Raw genomic sequence first — 14,852 nt, 5'->3', positions numbered from 1 at the left:
ATAAGAATAGGAAGAAAGAATAATGGTACAATGGTTAAGATGGCTCATGGAATCCTGTGATACTTCTCTAAACAGAAATTTTGAGAACCTACTGTGGGTCATTCACTGTTTTAAGAACAAATATACAGTAAAGAATATGGAAAAGTCACTGCCCTTTAAAGCTTTAAATACCAACGAGGACAGGAAACAATTAAATATGCTTTCATATAGTGATAAGTATTATGAAGGAAATTAAATAAAGCAGGGTAAATGAAAAGAGAAATTTGGGGAAGGTGAAATGGGAGAGTTGTATAAGAACTGTATATGCTGATTATAACCAAGAAAGAGCCTGTGAAAAGAAAGTAGAAATGAGAGGAAAAGCTATCAGTTATTATGGATAAAGTTACCAACAGAAGAGAAGAAAGCCCAACAATCCACCAGGTGCTCTGGTCAGAAAATGGGGAGTCATTCTTGATCCTTCTGCTGGTAATCACTAACCCTGATATTGTCCTCTTCTTTCTAGGCACATAGAAGAACTACATTCCCCACCATCCTCTACAATTAGGTATGTCCAGACACTAGCCAAATAGAAGTTGAGCCTAAGTGACATATTCCACTTCTTAGCCTGTTCCATAAAATCTTCCCATAGCATCCTCCATGTCAGAGGATTGGAGAAGAGAGAGGATAGGTATTTTCTCTACCCACCACACCCCAGATCTGACTGTGGTGGTGCCTACCTCCCTCAGGTACCCTCTTCAGTGGCCCCGGGGTTATTTCCATTTAAGACCTTGAGGTCTAGAGCAGGCGTCCTCAAACTACGGCCCGAAGGCCACATGCGGGTGTTTTTGCCGTTTTATTTTTTTACTTCAAAATAAGATATGTGCAGTGTGCATAGGAATTTGTTCATAGTTTTTTGTTAAACTATAGTCCCGTCCTCCAACGGTCTGAGGGACAGTGAACTGGCCCCCTGTTTAAAAAGTTTGAGGACCCCTGGTCTAGAGACAATCACATGTTGCTCTTAATAGGCTCCGGGTGCCTCACCATCCTATCTTGGTTCCCTTACCCTGGCCTTGCCTCTTTAAAGAGTCCCTTCATGAAACTCTTCTCAGTTAAACTTTTCAAAGAATGTCACTGCTCCCTACCAGGATCCTGACATAAATACCACTCTATCTCATTAAACATCTGAATAAAAAATATAAGACTTAGGTATTAAAAAGAAATAATAATATAGCAGAACGTTAGAACTGAGAGTGATCTTAAAAATCACTTTGAACCCATCCTCACTTTATACTGATGGTACCAATTACCAATATGGAGCTGATAAGTGGCCTTTTTCCCTTTTATTGTTTCTATGTAATCATTACATTTAGCTCACACCAAAAAAATATATCTATATGCCAAACTTTTCTCATATTTTAGAATATGTATTTATGATATTTATAATATTTTCAGGAAAAAAGTAACAAGATCCAATTCTTAAAATTAGCACTCAGAAGCTAGTTCTACATTGGAACAGCAAGCACCTCAGCTGGAAAGCGAAGAACATATATTTCTCAGTTCTCATTCTTTCAATGAAACCCTACTCCGTTTATAGGGCTGCCAAATGGCTGAACCAGCCCAAAACAGTTTACAGTATTGAAATATGCTGACTTTTTCCCCTGATGATCCTCTTATGATGGAAATAACAAGCTTTAACCACAGCTGACCCTGATCATTAATGTCAGCTCCTGATCAAAAGCCACACCCTGCCTGCAAGTCACATTAAAATGCTAGAGCATCTCTCCAGCTAGACGTTCAGTAGCGGCAAATGTCCATTATCAAGCTCCCTGGATAAAGGCTTTTTCTAGTCCCCTCTGTTTCCCTCTAAATTTCCCTTGCTCCACAACACTTACCTTGAGTTTCTTCCAATGTTCTGAGATGCACCATTAGCTAATAGGTACCATTCTAAGAAAAGGAGAAGGCGTATTTGTCAAAAAAGCTGACTTGCTTCAAACCAAGTCTTGATGGGGCACATTAAATATGAGGCTAAAGCATGTGTTATTTTTAACAGCTACATCTGTTAGTCACAGAGTCCAGTGTGTTTCACACACTTTGATCTTCCTGAATCTTTCTTTCCATACCTTTGCTGTATGAAAATGTAATGTCACACAAACATGGTATTTTTATAACAAAATTTATTAAAATTATGTGCTGTTACTAAAATATGTCTCTTAACGTCATAATCTTAGTTAAATAATTTAAATGGTTTTCCAAGCCTGTACAGTTGTTGTTTCTTAAAAAATCTCTAAAGAGCAACAAGGTGTGCTTTCTGTTAAGTACACCAGTTTATGAATTCTTTTGTCCCTTATAAATTGTAGATGTGTATCACAAGTACGTGAGCTGGAATTAGGGGAAAAAAATGTTTTCAACAACAAAGCACGTCTTTTATAGATGGGCTGACCTTTCTTGCTTCCTATTACTATCTAGCACATCAATCCACTAAACCAGCGATTTTCAACATTTTTCATCTCATGCCACACATGAAATAATTACCAAAATTCTGCGGCACATAGGTATAATTTTGATTTATTCACACCAGGTAGTTATTGTTGTGTTGGCAGTTGTCATTTTTTTACTTGACAATCTAAGGGAAAAGAGGTCAGTGCTCGGGACTAAATACTAGTAGTCAGGTATTGCATGTTTTAAAAATTCTTATGGCACACCGGTTGAAAATTGCTGAACTAGACTACTGAGATTGATCTCATTAAGAGTAGCTGGCCAATAGCTGATCATATATACTATCAAATATAAGAGACAAACCACTGCCTTCAAACCTGAGCACATCCTGATCTTTAAAGGGGCCCTTGAGAACAGAATAAAGAGAGATCCTGAGAACCATATGCTGCAAACAAAATGGGGCCCCTGACCCCCAAGAGAAGTTCATTATGCACTTGAGTCTTTATGGTCCAACTCTATGGTACTATAACAGTGATAACAATGTCAGTTTACACTTGGTTCAATCCCAGGCTCCAAGACCACAAAAACGATGTGATAACATAATAATCCATTACACATTCATTTGCTCATCCAGTCTTTAAAACCATCTTGTGCTATTTAAAAACCAGGATTCAAGGATGTTAAATAGCATGCCATGACCATAGAGTGAGTGGCAAACTAGGACTTGAACCCCTATCTTTCAACTCCTAGTAAGATGTTCTTTCTATTCTTATGGAGAAGATCTCGGCTCTATAAGAAAAAGAAATTCTGGAGCTCTGAGGTAGATTGACTAAGTCAAATAGTCTGAGGTAGGGTCTGATAATAAGCAGAGTTAGGTTGTCCCTATTAATGTCCTTATTATTGGCAAAGATTTCAAAGAAGGATAATCCCAGGTCTTCAAAATTATGGAGAAACAACATTTTCAAACATTCCTATGGAATTATAAATTATCACCACTTTTCAGGGGGATAATTTAACAATGTGCATCAAAATTCTTAAAAATGCATGTATCTTTTGATTCTGCATTTCAATTTCTAGAAATCTAAATGCATACCTGCCAAGTGGAAACAACAAATAGAGATGAAATAAATAAATCATGTCATAGTCACATTAAAATTAGATTCTTGATGCATTTTTACTGCCATGAAAAGATACTGAGGTTTAATGTTTAGTAAAATAGCAAAATGCCATTGCACCACCAGAACCATCTGATATTAAAGATTTGTCAAACAACTTTCTAAAATATTCTCAAAGTAATTGACTTTTTTAAAAAAACTCTGTGCTAATTCATTGCAACACAAAGATTATCAGATCACTAGTTTGCTGCCTATGGATCTTTATCCCCCTTAGTTCATATTAAAGACTAGAGGCCCGGGGCACAAAATTTGTGCATGGTGGGGGGTCCCCTCAGCTCAGCCTGCACCCTCTCCAATCCGGGACCCCTCCAGGGATGTCCGACTGCCAGTTTAGGCCCGATCCTGGGGATCGGGCCTAAACCAGCAGTCAGAAATCCCTCTCATAATCCGGGACCACTGGCTCCTAATTGCTCACCTGCCTGCCTGCCTGCCTGCCTGCCTTATCGCCCCTAACTGCCCCCGCTCCTGGCCTGGTCACTCCCAACTGCCCCTCCCCCCCTGCCTGGTCACCCCTCACTGCCCCCCTCTGCTGGCCTGGTCGCCCCAACTTCCCCCACTGCGGGCCTGGTTGCCCCACACAGCCTGCTGCTTGGTCGTTTGGTCGCCCCTCACTAACCCCCTGCCGGCCTGGTTGCCCCATGCAGCCTGTTCGGTACTCCATACGGTTGCGATGGTCACTTAGGCTTTTATATATACAGATTTTGTGGCCATAATCATAATCCAATGTCTACCATAATTTATCACTCTCCAGAAAGTGTTTAGGTTGAAAAACAAAGAACACATTCCGCTAGGGTTGTGTGGTCAACAATATTCAACTGCTGCAAAGCCCCCGCCAGGTCTTCATGTTGGTCCCTATGAACCAGTTCTCCAGGGGCCATCATCACAGAAGCAATACTAGGATGAGCTCTCCCAGAGCCATGTGGCTTAGACTCTGTCAGTACTAACAATAACTCAGAACCATAAAGTGAAGAAAACAGGAATTCTTTCTGGTCTCACACTGCTAGGTGAAGTCCTATGGTATATTTATATTCATTAATATTAACAATAGAGAATATGCTAATAGCAGTAATGGCAAAATACAGCCAGTTTTGAGGAAACAAAGGTACCCCTACTATTTCTAAGATTCTTTCCATTAAATAGGATGGTTGTTTAGTTTGATGGAACTGTTTCGTCCTTTTGAGTTACCATGAATGTTTTGGGGTTTTTTCTGCTCCTTTTAAGTTTTAGCCATTGTGATTTAGAGTGAGGTTAAGCCAGAGTTAACTGACAGCACCCTCCTTTACATGTATGAAAAGTAGGGCATGGGGAAGCAGCATGGCTAAACACAGAGGTGCTAGGAGTGAGAGGAGGATTCCCATAAACACAGCCTGCTAAAAGGCTTAGGATATGATACTGTTCACAAGTAAAAGTTCCTTCTTTCATACAGAAAAATTCTAATGCAGTGTTTCTCAAACTTTTTGGTCTTAGAACCCTTTTACACTATTTAAGAGTATTGAAGATCCCCAAGAAACCTTTGTTTATGTAGGTTTCTTGGTACTTATTACAAATTAAAATAAATATCTATATTACATTTATTAACTTATTTAAAAATAAATTAATAAAATTAATATAGTTTATGAAAACTATGATCTTTTCAAAACAAAGAAAATTCAGTGAGAAGACTGGCATTGCTTTACATTTTTGCAAATCTTTTTATGTCTGACTTAATAGAAGACAGCTGGATTCTCCTACCTGCTTCTGAATTCAATCTGTTGTAATATACCTCTGGTAGCCTCTGGAAACTCCACTGTATACTTGAGTGAGAATGAGAGTGAAAGGAACAAAAAATGTCTTATTATTACTATGAAAATAATTTTGAACTCGCAGAACCACTGAAAGGATCTTGAGGACATAGAGTGACCAAACTGTCTGGCTTCCCTGGGACACAACTAGTTCGAGCACTGTAGTCTCATGACCCGGGAAACCCCTTAGTCTGGAGCAAACCAGTCTGACTGGGTACCCTCTCTGTACTACACTCTAAGAACAGCAGTGTTAAAACAAGATCAGAGCTAGCGGTTGGACTCAGTGGGTAGAGCATGAGCATGCAGACTGAAGGGTCCAGGTTCAATTCTGGACCTGCCCTTGGTTGTAGGCTGGATCCCCAGCCCTGGTTGAGGCACATGTGGGAGATAACCAATTGATGTGTCTCTCTCACATTGATGTGTATCTCTCACATAGATGTTTCTCTCTCTCTGTCTCTCCCCCTCCCTTCCATTCTCTTACAAATCAATGAAAAAATCCTAGTGTGAAGATTAACAAAACAAAAAACAAGATCAGAAAGATTATCTTGCTTAAGATCAGAATATGTGGTATATAAATCAGAAACTCATGGACACAAACAGCAGTGTGGGGGTTGCCCGAGGAAAGGGGAGGAGGGTGAAGGGGGTCCGAACATATGGTGACAAAAAAGATTTGATGTTGGGTGGTGAACACACAGTGCAAATACAGATCTTGTAACATAGAAACCCATACCTGAATCCTGTGTAATCGTATGAACCAATGACACCCCAATAAATTTAATTAAAAAAATAAAAAAGAACAGACACTACTCCCTATACCTTCAAAATCACAAACAATCTAACACCAGGCTACATATTCATGCATTGTTAGTTTTATACAGTGCTTAATAACAACATGCTAATTTAAAATCCGTGGAATTTTTAATCAGTGGAATTTAAAATCAGTGGAATTTACTGATTTTAAATTCCACTGATTAAAAATTCCACTGATTTTATAATTTTAAGAAGTAGCATATACTTAAGAATACACAAAGTAGATGTTAAATGTGTTATATTGGGAAAAGTCAAAATTAGGCGATATTTAATTTTTTTATGGTTTGGGACCTTGGGATTGAACCGATGCAACTTAATGAATGGCCCCTAAAATGTACTTATTTTTAAAAGAAAAGTTGTGCATCTCATTTCATTAAGTATTCACAAAATGAAATAGGATTCTTACACATACAGAATTAATTACCTTGAGCAACAACAACAAAAAAGTATTTAACTTCCTGAGGATTAGTTCAGTTTTCAAAAAGCTTTACTGAATAAAGTATATTAACTTTGCTTTATGACACTCAAATGCCAAACCACATATTTTCACTCCATCACCTTTGGTTCCTTTTAAATGAAATTGTGTATGAGTAAGTCTTTAGTCAAATAATACAGTCATCTGTTTCCATCATTTTTTTTCCCTTTTTTAAAAAATGTTTCCTTTTTTAAAAATGTTATGTATATAACAACTAAGTGACTGGTATGCTCTTTTAACAATTCCTAAAGTTCTTTTTTTTTTAAACATGAATGACAAAATCATATTGTTAAATTAAAATGTTATAAGAAATCACCATCGTAACCAGTGGTTTTCCTTCATGTGTGATATTTTACATTATTGAATTGGCAAGGCATTCCTTTCAAGCTCAAGAAATTTTTCTTGCCATCTTTCTCATAAAATTACATGTGTACCTACAGTTGCTATGTTACTGGTATAAGCCTTACCTTGGCATAGTAATTTTGTTTAAATAAATCATTTTCTGAAAAGGTGTTTGCTAAAACTTTAAAATATATTTCCAAAAGCAGTAATTCCCTAAAAGAAAAAATGTGGCTTTCTTCTCCAATTTTTGTTTGAGGTTTTCTCTTCACTTTTCAATTGTCTACAAATTCACTATGAAGGGTATTTATGAATTTTTTAAATGTCTTACAATATCAATGCAAAATTTCAGAAGATACACAGAACATTAGTTGACAGCTTTTCTATTTCAAATAGGGAGAGGGATAAAGCAAAATATTTCACAGTGAAATACCACAAGTTAATATTTCAAACTTTAAAACTTTGCAAAAGATCATTTGTAGTTGCCTGGAAGACTAATCTATACATATAAAGAGGTAATATGCTAATTGTCCGTTATGGTGTCCCAGTAACAACCAATTTGCATATTGACAGACCAGCAGGAGGCTGCGCGCGCAGCAGGGGGCGGGCGGCTGGAGCCATGTTCCCGGGGGTCTGAGGAGAGTGCCTGACAGGAGCCCAGACTGCAAAGAAGGAAAAGGAAGCAGCCATGGGGAGCTCTTCCAATCCCCCTGCATGGACACCCTACCCCAGCTCCCACACCCCCAGGGGGACGGGGAGGCTGACCGGATGGGGAGAAAACCCAGCCTTGGGGGTAGTTGCAGCCTGCACCTCTGACTCTTGATCTCTTCCCCCGCCACCCCAGCCAGGGGCACCCACAACAATAGCATGCCAGCGACCACCCATCAGCTCCCCCAAGGCACCCGGGGCCTGCAGCCTGCCACTGCCAGGCCCCCTCCACTGGGGCCAAGCATGCCTCTCCTCCCTACAACTCCAGACCCGGGTGGAGGCAGGCCTGAGCAGCCCCCCAGGGTCATACCCTGTCCCCCCACAGCAGCAGCACCATCTCCACAGCAGAAGAGCGCTGAACCTCGCTGGCGGCATGGCTAAACCTGCCCTCCTAGCCCACCTGGCTCTGCCCTGGCCTGGCCCCAACCCTGCTCCAGGAGATTAGAACCCCGCCCTGAGCAGGTACAGCTGCAAAACAGCCACATACAATTTACAGAATGGTGCCAAGTGGGAAGGTTTGACAGTTATTCCCCCTTTGGTCTCACCACCCCCCCTAGCGCCCCCCTAACACCCCGCCCCCGCCAGTGCCTCCAGGGACAACCACCGCTACAGGGCTTCTGGCCAGAGCCTGCCCCTCCAAGGCCTGTGGAACCCTCTGCAAAGCTTCCATAGCTACAGTCTCAGGAAACAATCATGCCCTCCTCCCCTAATCAGCACCTGCTACCTGCGAAGGTACCCATGGGCTTAAAAATAACAATCTCTTCTCGTTTAGACATCACTTACTTGATGAAATATTTCTAGGTTTATTAGCTCAGAACCTCCTTATGACAACCTAGTGAGGTAGGCAGAGAAGAAATTACAATTCCCATGGTATATGTGTATGTATTCAGAAATGAAGCTCAGAGAGGAAAAGTGTCAAGCCCAGTGGTTCCCAAGGTGTAGCACATGCCCCACAGGGGGCGCAATTTGATTTTAAGTGGGGGCAATTCAAGAATGAGTTAACAGTGAATTTTTTGCATTTCTTATGGTTCTAGGGGCCTCATCGACAGTGTATCCTACATAATAAAAGGCTTATATGCAAATGACTGAATGGTGGAATGACAGGTCACTATGATGCGCACTGACCACGAGGGGGCAGACACTCAACGCAGGAGCTACCCCCTGGTGGTCAGTGTGCTCCCACAGGGGGAGCGCCGCTCAGCCAGAAGCTGGGCTCATGGCTGGCGAGCACAGCGGCAGTGGTGGGAGCCTCTCCCACCTCCGTGGCAATGCTAAGGATGTCCGACTGATGGCTTAGGCCCACTAAGCCATCAGTCAGACATCCCCCCAGGGCTCCCGGACAGTGAGAGGGCACAGGCCAGGCTGAAGGACACCCCCCCCCCAAGTGCACGAATTTCATGCACCGGGCCTCTAGTAATTATATAATACTAATCAGGTACAAAAGCATCAAATTAGCAAGTGAAAGATGAGCTTCACGGTACATTTCAAGAGACAAAGGTCTGAACCCCATTTTGTAATTATGCATCAAACTCTGGTAAAATATTAGAATCGTAATAGAAACACCACATTCAAATAATAATATCCCTGCCACCAGTTTCTCCAAATTTTAGCTTATTCTCCACAAAGCTAGTCAATGTGAGGGCAGGAAAATCACTTTCCTGCTTTAAAACTTCCATAATACCTGTTGCCTACATGAAATCTGAACTTCTCAATATATTTTATAATATTCACTCAGTCCCCCAAACACCTCATCTTTTGCCAGTTCATTCCCTCAACGAGTAGGCCCTGAGTGCCTGTCAGCACCTGCCCACAGGTGCTCAATCACACAGTGTGCATCAGCTACAGCAACTTCCTTACAAACTCACAATCCCATGAGCCTCTGGAGACACTCCTCCTTCTCTCTGTGAAGATATGCCACAGTACAGGTGAGAGCTTTATACAAGCGGAACATTTCAGGAAAATTTAAAATGTTCAGTGTCAATTTTGCCTGTCCAGAAATAAAACCCAAATAATCTCATGAAGTCCCAAGGGAAGGAAATATATCTATTCAATCTGGATTTCTACTCTTTCATCACTAGAAGAATTCTGATGAGAAAATTACCACGACTTTTGTGTGCGTCATTTTCAAAAGTGAAGTAAAAACGACATACAATAAAAACAAAGACCTTAGGTGTTCCGTACAATGAGTACTGACAATTGCAAATACTTGTGCAACCAACACTAAAAACAAAATATAAGACACAGCTGTCAGAATAAAAAGTTCTCTAATGTGCCTTTCTACTCAATTTATCCTCCCATCCCTAGGCAACCTCTAATTCTACCATCAGACATTTTTTTTCCTATTCTCTGACTTCATATAAATAGAACCAGAATGTATGCAGATTTTTTTATTCTGGCTTCTTCCACTCAGCGTAATGTTTTTGAGATTCACCCATATTGTTGCATGGATCTGTAGTTGTTTATTATTACTGAGTACGATTCTTTTGTATGCAACTTCCTTACAAGCTCATAATCCCATGAGCCTTTGAGTATTTATTGACACTCTGGATAACTTATTTTGTAAGATGTCTGTTCAATTTTTTTGTCCATTTTAAAAAATTAGATTGTTCACCTTTTCACTGCTGATTTGTAGGATTTTTTAAAATATTCAATACGCACATTGTTTTTCAGATATATATGTTGTGAATATTTTTTCCCAATATGTAGTTTATCTATTCATTATTTTAATGGTGTGATGAGCAAAATTAATTTTTAATTTTGATGAAGTCAGATTATCAATAGTTTTTATAGTTACCACTTTTTGATAAAACTATAATTGTTCAAGAAATCTTTATTTATTCCAAAACTTTCTATCAGAAGATTTTTGGCTCTAAGATTACATATAGGTCTATGATACACCTCAGATTAATTCTGTGCATGGAGTGGCATAGGGGTTGAGAGTTCTTGGATGATTATTTGAATTATATTACTTCCAGGGGCCCAGTGCACGAATTAATGCACCTTGAAAGGAACTGTGGGCTGTGAGGCTGTGGTGGGCACAAGAGTGGGTCTCAGCCCATCCTCCTCGCCCCCACCCAGCCTGTCCTGCCATGGCCCCTGGTCCTGTCTGCTGGCAGCCCCACTCCCGCTGCCGCCGCTCCTGTGTGCTGACAATGCCAGCCCTGCTAGCACCCACTGATGGCGCGGAATGATTAGGGGCGCCGCCAGCAGCGGGTGCAAGCAGGGCTGGTGCTGTCAGTGGGTATGAGCAGCGACTGCTACCCAAGTGCCCCTCAGGAACAGGGGGAAGTGGAGAAGCCCTCAGGGGATATCTGGGCCGGCAGCCACTGCTCACACCTGCTGATGGTGCCAAGCGATCAGGACCAGCGCCAGGCGCCAGCAGCAGGTGCGAGCAGCGGCTCCAGCGCTGGCGTCGGCAGCAGGTGCGAGCGCCACGCAGGACTATGTCGCCTGGGAGCAAAGAATTTTCAGTAACCACTAGAGGCTCGCCCGATGACAGCAACCGCACCCCACCTTGGTCTGGAGCCCCTGCTTACCTGCTCCACCATCCCGCTGCAGATGATGCCTGCCATGTTCCGCGCACGCCCCATGGTGGTCAGCACATGTCAATGCAACCATTTGTTCGGTTGCTCTGCCATTCGGTCTACTTGCATATTAGCCTTTTATTATATAGGATTATATACGATTTGGGAGACATGGGGATTCAGCCCTGTGTCGTTGAAATGGGACATAAAGTACTCCATCCCTCCTCTCTGGAAAGAGGCTGAGCAGCCTCCTCCACCAGGGTCAGACCCTGGGGCTAAGGCAGAAGACCTCTATGCATTCCAAAGGAGTTGATTTAGAAATTTCATGGTTTCCAAGTCTTGTGTATGCCCACAGCTTATATAAACCATTTTAAGTAATCTCTTAAGTTTTTACTTAAAATTCAAGCCCCAGCATTTAGAAGTGCCCAATATTCATTCTGCGTGCCAACAATACTCTCCAGATAAGGAGCATCCTACTCCTGTTTATAAGGGTTCTCTCAACAGAGGTTGCATCTTTGTCAAAGGGATCTCAATACTGAAATATTCATAGCCTTTTCCTATGCAGAACCATCATCTGGTGCTCCCCTAACCACATAAAAATGTAATAGAAGACTTAACAAGAAGTTCCTAGTAAGTGGCTACTTTTCTTTATTTTTTTAAATTCTTTATTGTTTAATGTATTACATAAGTCTCCTTTTTCCCCCATTGACCTCTCCCTGGCTGCCCTCAACCCCCAACACATGCCCTCACCGCTCCCCCCACACCCCCCCCCGCCAGTCTGTGTCCATTGGTTATGCTCATATGCATGCATACAACTTAATGTCCAGGCTGACACTTCAGCAATTCTTAAGCCCTTTTCCTCATGGTCACTAGAAGACTGCTGCAGCTCCAGCCATCATGTTTTCTTTGGGTTCTGTGGGTCAGAATTTTAGACAGGGCACAATCAAGTTGGCTTCTCTTTGCTCCACAATGTCTGGGAACCAGCTAGGAAGAGTTAAACAGCTCAAAGACACTCGTATGGCTGAAGTCTAGAATTATCTGAAGGATCTTCACTCACACAGCTAGCACCTGGGATGCCATGTGGCTAGGGCTCCTCGCAGTTTGGTGGCTGGGATCTGACACCTGAAGGGAGGGAGCACCAAGAGGAATCGCCTAGGTGGGAGGCACTAAAAAGGGAATGCTGAGTGCCAGAAGAGGCAGTATTATATGAAGAAGCTTTTGATACATTTTAACTAGAAAGGAAGAGGCAGGTTTCTGTGGTTTTCTTCATCTTGAAATCGGATATTTGGCTGCTATTTGGAAAGTGACTTGTCACTCATGTGGAAAGGGGTGACAGATATCCTTGAGTTCAAAAACTGGCCCACTATTGGAAGCTCTTTGACCTTGGAGTAGTCACCCATTTTTGCCAAACTTCAGTTTCCCCCTTTGTATAATAATAACACAATAATAAAAGGATTACTGTATTATACTATCTACTGATATGTTATAATAGTATATAACATAATACAATGCTATAATACAATACTACCTTGCTCTTAATATGTGTTAAAATAACTCATCCACCATGATGTTTGTAACATGACAAGTAATTTTCATAATTTAGTTCCCTGCTCTGATCTGCCTGGTTATCACAACCCAGTTAAAAGACATATATACCTGAAACTTCCTCCCTCAACAGGGCAATGCCAGTTCTTTCCATGCCCCTCACACTTCCGTTATAGCTCTTTAATACAATGTTATGATTGATTATCTATTCATTCATTCAACAAATATTTGTTGTGCCTACTACATGTCAAGGACTGTGCTTAGAAATAGATGTACAATCCTATATAATAAAAGGCCAGCGACCGTAATGGCAGAATGACCAATCGACCAGTCGCTATGAGGTGCTTTGACCACCTCTCGGTCCCTCCCCCAAGCCCGCAGGCTCTGATCGCTGGATGGCCAACAGGGAACCACAGGGAACCAGGGTGGGTGGCGGTGGGGCAGGACTGGGGACTGGTGAGCGGGCGGAAGATGGCCCTGATCGCAGGCTAGGCCTAGGAACCCTACCCGCGCACGATTATGTGCACTGGGCCTCTCGTGTTTAATAAAAACCATCACGAAGCTTATCCTCCCGTGTTAAAAATGTCTTTATCTGCACCTGGACAATGATGTGATTGGAAGTAGCCACTGTATTTTATTCAGCACACTCCCTGGCAATTGGCAGAGCCTCACAAATTGTTGATTTAATTTTCTATAAAAGATAGATAGCTTCAGCCTTGTTCACAGCTAATTCACTGTTAGGCAATCAAGCACAACTGTATTAAAATAAAGTAATGCAATTGTAACAGGTAATGTCTCCATTTAGGGGAATCTAAAATCCCAGACACTGTAATAAGAAGAAAAAGGGGCGGGGGGGAGGTCCAGGAAGTCTCATTCACATTACCTGTTCAACCAATCCCGTGTCATGTGTGTACGCTTATTAGGTCAATTATTCCTCAAAATTCTGGCAATAGAAAAGAATGACACTGGTCATTCTGGTGTTCTCGGTGGCCATTCAAGTGTGACCTACAGGTTACCTACACAAACCTAATGGGCGGCAGAATGGGTATCAGAGGGAGACAGAGCCCATTAGTTATGGAATTAAAACACACAGGTAAGTAATCAACCTAATGAATAGTCCTTGTATGTATCACCACATCCTGCAGGAAACTTAAAAAGCAGCTCAGCTTTGGGCTCCAGGCAGCAGGTAAGGGACACCCACTACAGAGCTGCTGCTGTGTGTTTGAGTGAAAATGGGTCCAGTGCTGACTTCCCTTCTGAGGAGAAAATACAAACACATAAATGCACAGACAGTTCCTTCTCCTGTTCCGAGAAAAACAAATAAGGAAAGAATTCCCTGCTACCCTCACCAAATTCTAAATGGGGAGGTGAACGAGGTACGCAAATCTGTGTGTGTGACGCATGATAAAAATTTACTCCTCTCATGTCTTTCCAAGATCATAAAAAATAAGTTGGTAGCTGTCATCATGGTCTTATCCTGGACATTCGAGGATAAACATTAAACACCTCGGGGTATTTTTTCCAATTTAAACCTAAACCCAGGTTTACAATAACCATCTGTGTTAAAAGTAATGTTTTCACATGCGAATTTCTCTAACTTTTTAAATCCAGGGATTTATGTGTGTGGACATTTGTATTTGGATGTGTGCTGAGTTTTCGTTCCTTCATTCTTTCAGTTTTGTGTGAAGCTATGAACGCGTTTTAAGGAATTAAGTGGTCAGTTACCAAAGTCTCACCCATGGAAATGGCATATTTAAATGCTGGATATAATCAGAGGGAGACAGCAGAGTTTGTCTCTTTGACTTTGCAAGTTTGGATGCCAAGTGAAGGGTGTAAAGGGTAAGTTTAGATCACAAAACTAGATAATGCATAACAGCCAATAAAGAAAACAAGCCAATGCCCTGAACTGAAGAATGGATAAATAAAATGTGGTCGAGCCACACAATGGAATACTATTCTGCAATAAAAGGTAATGAAGAACTGAGATGTGCCACGACAGGGATGGATCTTAGAAGCATGCTAGGTGAAAGAAGCCAGGTACAAAACACATATTGTATGAGTCCATTTATACAAAACACCT

The 14,852-nt window shown here is 41.6% G+C and overlaps 1 protein-coding gene across 3 annotated transcripts in view; it reads right to left on the bottom strand.

Moving 5' to 3' along the window:
* ADAMTS3 (ADAM metallopeptidase with thrombospondin type 1 motif 3) overlaps positions 1–14,852 on the bottom strand; it is a 238,617-nt gene that overhangs the window by 139,065 nt on the left and 84,700 nt on the right. The window lies entirely within an intron of this gene.

This window comes from Cnephaeus nilssonii (genome assembly GCF_951640355.1).
Source record: "Cnephaeus nilssonii genome assembly, chromosome: 1".
In the NCBI taxonomy this organism is placed as follows: domain Eukaryota; kingdom Metazoa; phylum Chordata; class Mammalia; order Chiroptera; family Vespertilionidae; genus Cnephaeus; species Cnephaeus nilssonii.
This window is presented reverse-complemented; position numbering and strand designations above follow the sequence as displayed.